Raw genomic sequence first — 8500 nt, 5'->3', positions numbered from 1 at the left:
GAGACGATCACGGTTAAGCCAAACACGTCAAAATAAAAATTAATACTAAAAAAGGGGAGAGGGAAGAGATCAGGTATGTGGAGATCCCCTTGATATTTCAATGCACATTGTTAGAATCAAAGTTCATACTTGACACTGGAAAACCCACAACTACCTGTCTCTCTGAACACCTATGATCATAGAATCATAGAATTCAAGATCAGAAGGGACCATTATGATCATCTAGTCTGACCTCCTGCAAGATGCAGGCCACATAAGCCGATCCACCCACTCCTTAGCAAGCGACCCCTGCCCCATGCTTCGGAGGAAGGCGAAAAACCTCCAGGGCCATTGCCAATCTTCCCTGGAGGAAAATTCCTTCCCGACCCCAAATATGGTGGTCAGCTGAACCCCGAGCATGCGGGCAAGACTCTCCAGCCAAACCCTCTGGAAAAGGTTATATCATACCATTGACCCATTGTACTATTTACCAGTGTGGCACTTAATTGACCTATTGACTAAGCCCGTTATCCTATCATACCATCCTCCATAAACTTATCTAGCTTAATCTTAAAGTCATGGAGGTCCTTCGCCCCACTGTTTCCTCGGTAGGCTGTTCCAGTATTGCACTCCCTGATGGTTAGAAACCTTCGTCTAATTTCAAGCCTGAATTTCCTGACTGACAGTTTATATCCATTTGTCCTCGTGTCCACATTAGCACTGAGCTGAAATAATTCCTCTCCTTCCTGGTATTTATCCTCTGATATATTTAAAGAGTGTAATCATATCTCCTCTTATCCTTCTTTTGGTTAAGGAAAACAAACCGAGCTCCTCAAGTCTCCTTTCATACGAAAGGCCTTCCATTCCTCGGATCATTCTAGTGGCCCTTCTTTGTACCTGTTCTAGTTTGAATTCATCCTTCTTAAACATGGGAGACCAAAACTGCACACAATACTCCAAATGAGGTCTCACCAACGCCTTATATAACGGGACTAGCACCTCCTTATCCCTACTAGAAATACCTCGCCTAATGCAACCCAAGACCGCATTAGCTTTTTAACGCCACATCACATTGCCTACTCATAGTCATCCTACGATCAACCAGGACTCCTAGGTCCTTCTCCTCCTCCGTTACTTCCAACTGGTGCGTCCCCAGCTTATAACTAAAGTTCTTGTTAGACATCCCTAAATGCATAACCTTACACTTCTCACTATTGAATTTCATCCTGTTACTAATACTCCAGTTTACAAGGTCATCTAAATCTCCCTGGAGAATATCCCGATCCTCTTCCGAATTGGCAATACCCCCCAACTTGGTGTCATCCGCAAACTTTATCAGCCCACTCCTACTCTTGGTTCCCAGGTCAGCAATAAATAGATTGAATAAAATCGGACCCAAAACCGAGCCTTGAGGAACTCCACTGGTAACCCCCCTCCAACCGGACAGTTCCCCCTTCAATACTACCCTCTGCAGTCTCCCCTTCAACCAGCTCCTTATCCACCTCTGGATTTTCATTTCGATCCCCATCTTTTCCAATTTAACCAGTAATTCTTCATGCGGTACCGTATCAAACGCCTTACTGAAATCCAGATATATTAGATCCACCGCATTTCCCTTGTCTAAAAAATCTGTTACTTTCTCAAAGAAGGAGATCAGGTTGGTTTGGCACGATCTACCTTTCGTAAATCCATGCTGTAATTTGTCCCAGTTGCCATCGGCCTCATGCTCCGGAACCACACTGATGAGCAAGATGGAGTTGGGACACCTGTTCTGCTTCAATCATTTACTGTCTCTCTGTTCTCTCCTTCTTCTCCCCCCAATTCCTCGTCTCCAATGTCTCTGCCTTTCTCCTCTTGCTCCCTCTCCCCTGCCCTTTCCCAGGAACTCACACTCTACAGCATTTAGGACAAGCCAGAGCTCCCATGTTCTGCACATGAGCCTGTGTCAGAGGACGTGTGACCCCGGTCAGAACCAGTCACCAGATCAATATGACCCTTTATGGGCGACTTCTCTGCCTGCTCTGCAATTTACATCTCCCCTCCCCCCCCCCTGCAAACAGGGTGGGGTACAGCTCTGACAGAGGCCTAACAGGAGAAATTTCAGCCCAAAGACAAATTTGTGTGAAATGCTGAGAAGTGAAGAGCCCCCTTCCCCTCCCCCCAAATCCCCAGAACTCTAGTGTCACCCCCATGGCACCAGCACTGGGAACCCAGTGAAATGGGGTTACAGAATACAAGGGGGGAGGCAGCAGGGAGAGGTGACAGGGAGTCTCTCTTTCCTTCTCTCGTCACTTTCTGTTCTTCTCTTTCCTTCCAGGAACTGCAGTCACAGCAGGGAGGGGTTTGTCTCCGTGTCTATCACGGAGGTGGTGGAAGTGACGGATTCTGTGATTTCCTGCAACCTCCGTGACTTCTGCAGTGGGCACAGTGGCTGACTCCAGGGCCACTCAATCAACTGGCTCCAGGGACCGCCCAAGCAGCGGCCAATGCGGCTGGCCCTGGGGACCACTTGACCAGTGGTCCCAAGGGCAGCAGGAGCAGCCACAGCTTGGTGGCCTCTGGCAGCACTTCTGGGGTGGCCAGAGCAGCAGCTGGCCCCCTGGGGCTCCCCCCTGCCCTAGCAGCAGCTGGAGTGGCAGCGACTCTCAGGGCTTCTCCCCTGGTAGCTGGTGCTCATTATCCATCAAATAAATCAAAACACTTCCCCCTGCAAGTGGATTTAGCCCGGGACCCTCAGAGTCAGCAGCTGTTACGCCCCCACTGAGCTCTCTGGTCAGGTGTCCTAGTGCCAGGAGCCTCCGATGTAGATCCTAAAATAGCGTTTTTGCACCAGGGGCAGCTGAAATTTTGGACCGGACATTGTAGCTCCACTGTTATTTTACTGAATTGCTTCAAAACAGCAAGTGTAGAAAGTCTCCTAAGTGCCAGGCTCTCTGCCATGGAAACAGCTGCCCCTGCTCTCCAGGAGTCTGTGCGTTCCACCCAGCAACGTACAAACCTGCTCCGCACTGAAGGGGGGTCAGACAGTGATGGTAACGCAAATCTTCAGACTATTAACCCAGGTCCCTTTCTTTAACCCAGGACATGCCAGTCACCTGTTAGCCATGGCGTTATCTTCATCTTCAAATACCTCTCAGGACATTGAACAGAGGGAGTGAACCCCCCCAAATGGCTCCCTGTTGAGGCGTTGTACCGAACCTGCCCCTGTAGACTGTCTGGTTTTATACTCTTAGAGCTTTTTCTCTTCAAACCCCTTATCCCAATCTCTGGGCCAACCTCCGCATTTCAGAGTTTAGAATTTACTCTCATCACCCTCCTATGGCACTTTCCATGTGAATTGGGCAAAGCAAGTGGGGGAAGCTCCGTGGCTAATGAAAACCAACACTCTGGGTGAGGCCTGAACTCACACCCACAGCTGTATTTCCCCCTGCATGAGCCACTATAGGTGCTTCTTAGACAAACTTGGGCTGTCGGTGGTTATGTGTGTCTGTGCTTCACCACTTTGGCTGCTCTGTGAAAAGCTGATGGTTCAAACAGAAGCTGGTGGGATTTTGTTTTGTTTTAAGCAATTAGAGTCTAGTACATTTTAACAGGCAGAAAATGTCCTATTCTGGTCTAGCCCCATTTGACTCCTTCTGTCCATCTTCTTCCTTCGCCCTCAGTGTCTTTCCTTCCCCATTGGGGACATGCAGAGATGAACCCCAGTCAGTCTGTGTCACAGAGAGTCTGTATCTCCTAAGGAATGTGGGTGAAGGATTCCAGCTGAATTAACGCCACTCACCTGGGTTAGAAACATTTGTTTCTTTCGAGCACATAGTGGGAAATGGGACATTAATTCAGACCCAGGAGGCAAGGCAGAGAGGCTTCATGCTCTTGATCTCCATGAAGGGAGAGAGGATCCCAGGAAGGAACAGAGCTTCCTTTAGATTCAAGCTGGGTCTCCTGGAAGTTGGAAAAGACCCTTGGTCACTGAGGATCTCATGGGATCGTGCTGCTCCAGAGGCTCCAGAGTCCTGGGTGCGGGAAGGGTGTCACTGCACAGTCTGAAATGGAAGGGAGGACCCTGGAAGGGACGGGGAGGAACAGAAAATGGAGAGGAATGAAACAGAATAAACACCTCTTCTGTCTCCCCTCCCCGACCCAGCAAGAACTGTTATCAGTGGGGAAACTCCCCACCATGAATGGCAGAGACCACAGAGACATTTGCCTCATGCTGAGAAGTAAGGTGACCAGACACCAAGTGTGAAAAATCAGAGACTTTCACCAGATGCATTGGTGGTATAGTGGTGAGCATAGCTGCCTTCCAAGCAGTTGACCTGGGTTCAATTCACAGCCAATGCAAAGATATGATGGTTCCTCCACTGGGAATTGGTTTAATTTCAGTCACATTGTATCAGTTTATCAATAGAATGAGAGAATCAGTGTCCCAAATCCCAACAGGTCATTAAACACCCAGTGGAAGAAGAAAGGGGTGGGACTATATAATGAGCAGTTGGAGTCATCCTGGTATTACAATGCTTGGTTTATTTTTTAAAAAAAAAAATCCTTTACTTCCCTCTCCCTTTTAGACTCAGAGCCTTTAAGGTCAGAAGGGACCAGTGTGATCATCTAGTCTGACCTGCTGCACCTTGCAGGCCAATAGACTCCACCCACCCACTCCTGTAATAGACCCGGGAGGGGAGGCAGCTCCGTGCACTGCCCCTACCCCAGGCAGCACATGGAGGCCCTCTGCTCCCCTCCCCCAACGGGTGTGCAGAGATGTGCCAGCAGCACTAAGGTGGCTCCCTGCCCACTCTACATACGTCCCTCCGTGCCGCTCCCAGAAGTGGCTGGCATGTCCCAGCATCCCCTGGGGTGGGGGGAGTGTCTCCACGTGCTGCCCCTGCCCCGAGCACCAACTCTGCAGCTCCCATTGGCCAGGAACTGTAGCCAATGGGAGCTCTGGGGGCAGCGCCTGCAGACAGCAGCACATGGAGTTCCCCAGCCCCACTCATCTAGGAGCTGCTGCCAGAGGGTTGTGTGTACCGGTCACTTTGGGAGCTGCACCACCCCTCCTGCACCCCACCCCCACCCCCAGCGCAGAGCCCGCACCCAAATTTCCTCCCAGAGCTTTGCTTGTCTTCCTTTCACCAGAACCATCCTTCTTCTCCTGGGCTGCAAGTAGCCATCCCTGGGAAGCCAAGAGGCAGGCACAGGATTCTGCCAGGTAAGTGTCCCCCAGCGCCGCGATGGACGGTGCGATGAAGGTAAGTCTTCCCGAGGCATGATGGAATGTAACGCAGCGAACCACTTGCCAGGCGGTCGGGGAGAAGGGCATTCACTGGAGGTACAAGCTTGTGAGTGACTCCTGAGCACAGGGCCCCTTCCCCTTTTAAGGACCTGCTCCTCATGGCCTGCGATTAGAGATGACTTGGCTGCATCTGGTGGGTCACACTCCACCTTGGGCAGTGTCCATTCTCTGGGTGTGTGATCGCTGCCTAATTAGAGTCCCAGACACCTTGTCTATCTAGGAGCTCTTCTGATCTTCCAGCTGTTCAACCAGCTCCTTCATCCCACAAGCACTGCAGGAGGGAGCGGGAGAGGGAGGGGGAGGGGGAAAGCCACTTCACAGGCATTCAGAGAGGGAGAGGAGACAAAAATGGGAATGGGGGAAGTATAACAGACCTATTGAGCATAGAAATCACTGCTGCTCCTACAACAGCAGGGACAGGCCACTAGGAGCTGGGAAAGATTAAGCCAGCATGTTTCTGCCTGGTTTTGAACCAGGGAACTTTTGCATATTAGGCAAACGTGATAACCACTACACTACAGAAACTCTGTTGCAGGGCTTTGCCCCTCCCTTCATAGGAACAGAAGAATGGCCAGACTGGGTCAGACCAAAGGTCCATCCAACCTCATATCCCATCTGCCAACAGTGGCCAATGCCAAGTGCCCCAGAGGGACTGAACCTAACAGGTAATGATCAAGTGATCTCTTTCCTGCCATCCATCTCCACCCTCTGACAAACAGAGGCTTGGGATACCATTCCTTACCCAGGCTGCCTAATAGCCATTAATGGACTTAACCTTCATTAATTTATCTGCAAAAATAATGAGGAGTACTTGTGGCACCTTAGAGACTAACAAACTTATTTGAGCATAAGCTTTCATGGGCTAAAATCCACTTAATCAGATGCATACAGTGGAAAATACAGCAGGAAGATATATATATATACAGAGAACATGAAAAAATGGGTGTTGCCATCCACACTATAATGAGAGTGAGCAGTTAAGGTGAGCTATTATCAGCAGGAGAAAAAAACTTGTAGTGATAATCAGGATGGCCCATTTCCAACAGTTGACAAGAAGGTGTGAGTAACAGTAGGGGGACAAATAAACATGGGGAAATAGTTTTACTTTGTGTAATGACCCACCCACTCCCAGTCTTTATTCAAGCCTAATTTAATGGTGTCCAGTTTGCAAATTAATTCCAATTCAGCATCTCTCGTGGGAGTCTGTTGTTGAAGGTTTTTTGTTGTAATATTGCGACTTTTAGGTCTGTAATCGAGTGACCAGGGAGATTGAAGTGTTCTCTGGCTGTGTTTGAATGTTATAATTCTTGATGTCTGATTTGTGTCCATTTATTCTTTTATGTAGAGACTCTCTGGTTTGGCCAATGTACATGGCAGAGAGGCATTGCTGGCACATGATGGCACATATCACATTGGTAGATGTGCAGGTGAATGAGCCCCTGATGGCATGGCTGATGGTGATTATGTCCTATGATGGTGTCCCCTGAATAGATATGTGGACAGAGTTGGCAATGGGTTTTGTTGCAAGGATAGGTTCCTGGGTTAGTGTTTTTGTTGTGTGGTTGCTGGTAAGTATTTGCTTCAGGTTGGGGGGCTGTCAGTAAGCAAGGACTGGCCTGTCTCCCAAGATCTGTGAGCGTGAGGGATTGTCCTTCAGGATGGGTTGTAGATCCTTGATGATGCACTGGAGAGGTTTTAGTTGGGGGCTGAAGGTGACAGCTAGTGGGGTTCTGTTCCTTTCTTTGTTGGGCCTGTCCTGTAGTAGGTGACTTCTGGGTACTCTTCTGGCTCTGTCAATCTGCTTCTTCACTTCAGCAGGTGGGTACTGTAGTTGTAAGAACGCTTGATAGAGATCTTGTAGGTGTTTGTCTCTGTCTGAGGGGTTGGAGCAAATGCGGTTGTATCTTAGAGCTTGGCTGTAGACAATGGATTGTGTGATGTGGTCTGGGTGAAAGCTGGAGACATGTAGGTAAGTATAGCGTTCAGTATGTTTCCGGTATAGGGTAGTGTTTATGTGACCATCGCTTATTAGCACAGTAGTGTCCAGGAAGTGGATCTCTTGTGTGGTCTGGTCCAGGCAGAGGTTGTAGGTGGGATGGAAATTGTTGAAATCATGGTGGAATTCCTCAAGGGTTTTCTTTTCCATGGGACCAGATGATGAAGATGTCATCAGTGTAGCACAAGTAGAGTAGGGGCATTAGGGGACGAGAGCTGAGGAAGCGTTGTTCTAAGTCAGCCATAAAAATGTTGGCACACTGTGGAGCCATGTGAGTACCCTAGCAGTGCCGCTGACATGAAGGTACACATTGTCCCCAAATGTGAAATAGTTATGGGTGAGGACAAAGTCACAAAGTTCAGCCTCCAGGTTTGCTGTGACATTATCGGGGATACTGTTCCTGACGGCTTGTAGTCCATCTTTGTGTGGAATGATGATGGAGCGTCTACACAGCCAGACAATCCTGCTGTCAGGGTGCCAATGCCTGAGATGATGGGGCGTCCAGGATTTCCAGGTTTATGGATCTTGGCTAGCAGATACAATAACCCTGGTTGGGGTTCTAGACTGTCTTATTGCCAAGGGACGGAGAAACTCAGCCAGCAGCAGGGGGTGCAGAACACCATCCTAGTGTGGGGGTGACAGCGCCTCCGGGATCATGACACCCCTATTGGTTCCACTGCTGGTTGTTTTCCTTTTCCGGTGGGACTTTGGGCAAGTTGCTCCCCCCTCTAGGGCTCCGTCCCCAGCAGGCAAATGGGGATTTCGTACCTTCCCGCTATTGGAAAGTGCTGGGAGAATCCCCCAGCCAAAGCTGCTCTGACAGAGCTAAGCAGCATCTGACCATTCAAGGTCGGAGCACACTGCCCAGGAGGAGGAGTGTTTGGCTCTGGGGTTTCACTTCAGCCCAGTCTAGAGAGAGGGGCCCAGCCATGGGGTTTGGCTCAAGAAGACCAAGTCTCCAATTCGTTAAGGGCGTTTTGAATTCCAATCCTGAGCTCCAAAGTGCTTGGTGTCATTTGCACATTTTAGAAGCAGGCTCTCCACTCCATTTTCCAAATTATTCATGAAACTATTGAATAGTACCGGACCCCGGACTGATCCCTGCCGGACCCACTAGCTGCCCCCTCTCCGTTGGGCAGCCAAACCTGGAGATGGGCCCTTGGAGTCTGGGCTTTCAACCAGCTCTGCACCCTCATGACAGTGATTGCATCTAGACCGCATTTCCCTGGTTTGCT

General features: G+C 49.6%; 2 non-coding genes across 2 annotated transcripts; one reads left to right on the top strand and one right to left on the bottom strand.

Annotated features, from left to right (window-relative positions):
- Window positions 1-4248: 4248 nt before the first annotated feature.
- Window positions 4249-4320, top strand: TRNAG-UCC. The gene has a single exon. It is a non-coding gene; the product is annotated as a tRNA-Gly (tRNA).
- A 1401-nt stretch (window positions 4321-5721) lies between these two features.
- TRNAI-AAU lies at window positions 5722-5794 on the bottom strand. Its single transcript has one exon. It is a non-coding gene; the product is annotated as a tRNA-Ile (tRNA).
- Window positions 5795-8500: the final 2706 nt, after the last annotated feature.

The sequence above is a fragment of the Mauremys reevesii genome, linkage group 14, assembly GCF_016161935.1.
Source record: "Mauremys reevesii isolate NIE-2019 linkage group 14, ASM1616193v1, whole genome shotgun sequence".
NCBI classification, from domain to species: Eukaryota; Metazoa; Chordata; order Testudines; family Geoemydidae; genus Mauremys; species Mauremys reevesii.
The sequence above is the reverse complement of the archived record's forward strand: the minus strand, read 5'-3'. Positions and strand labels throughout refer to the sequence as shown.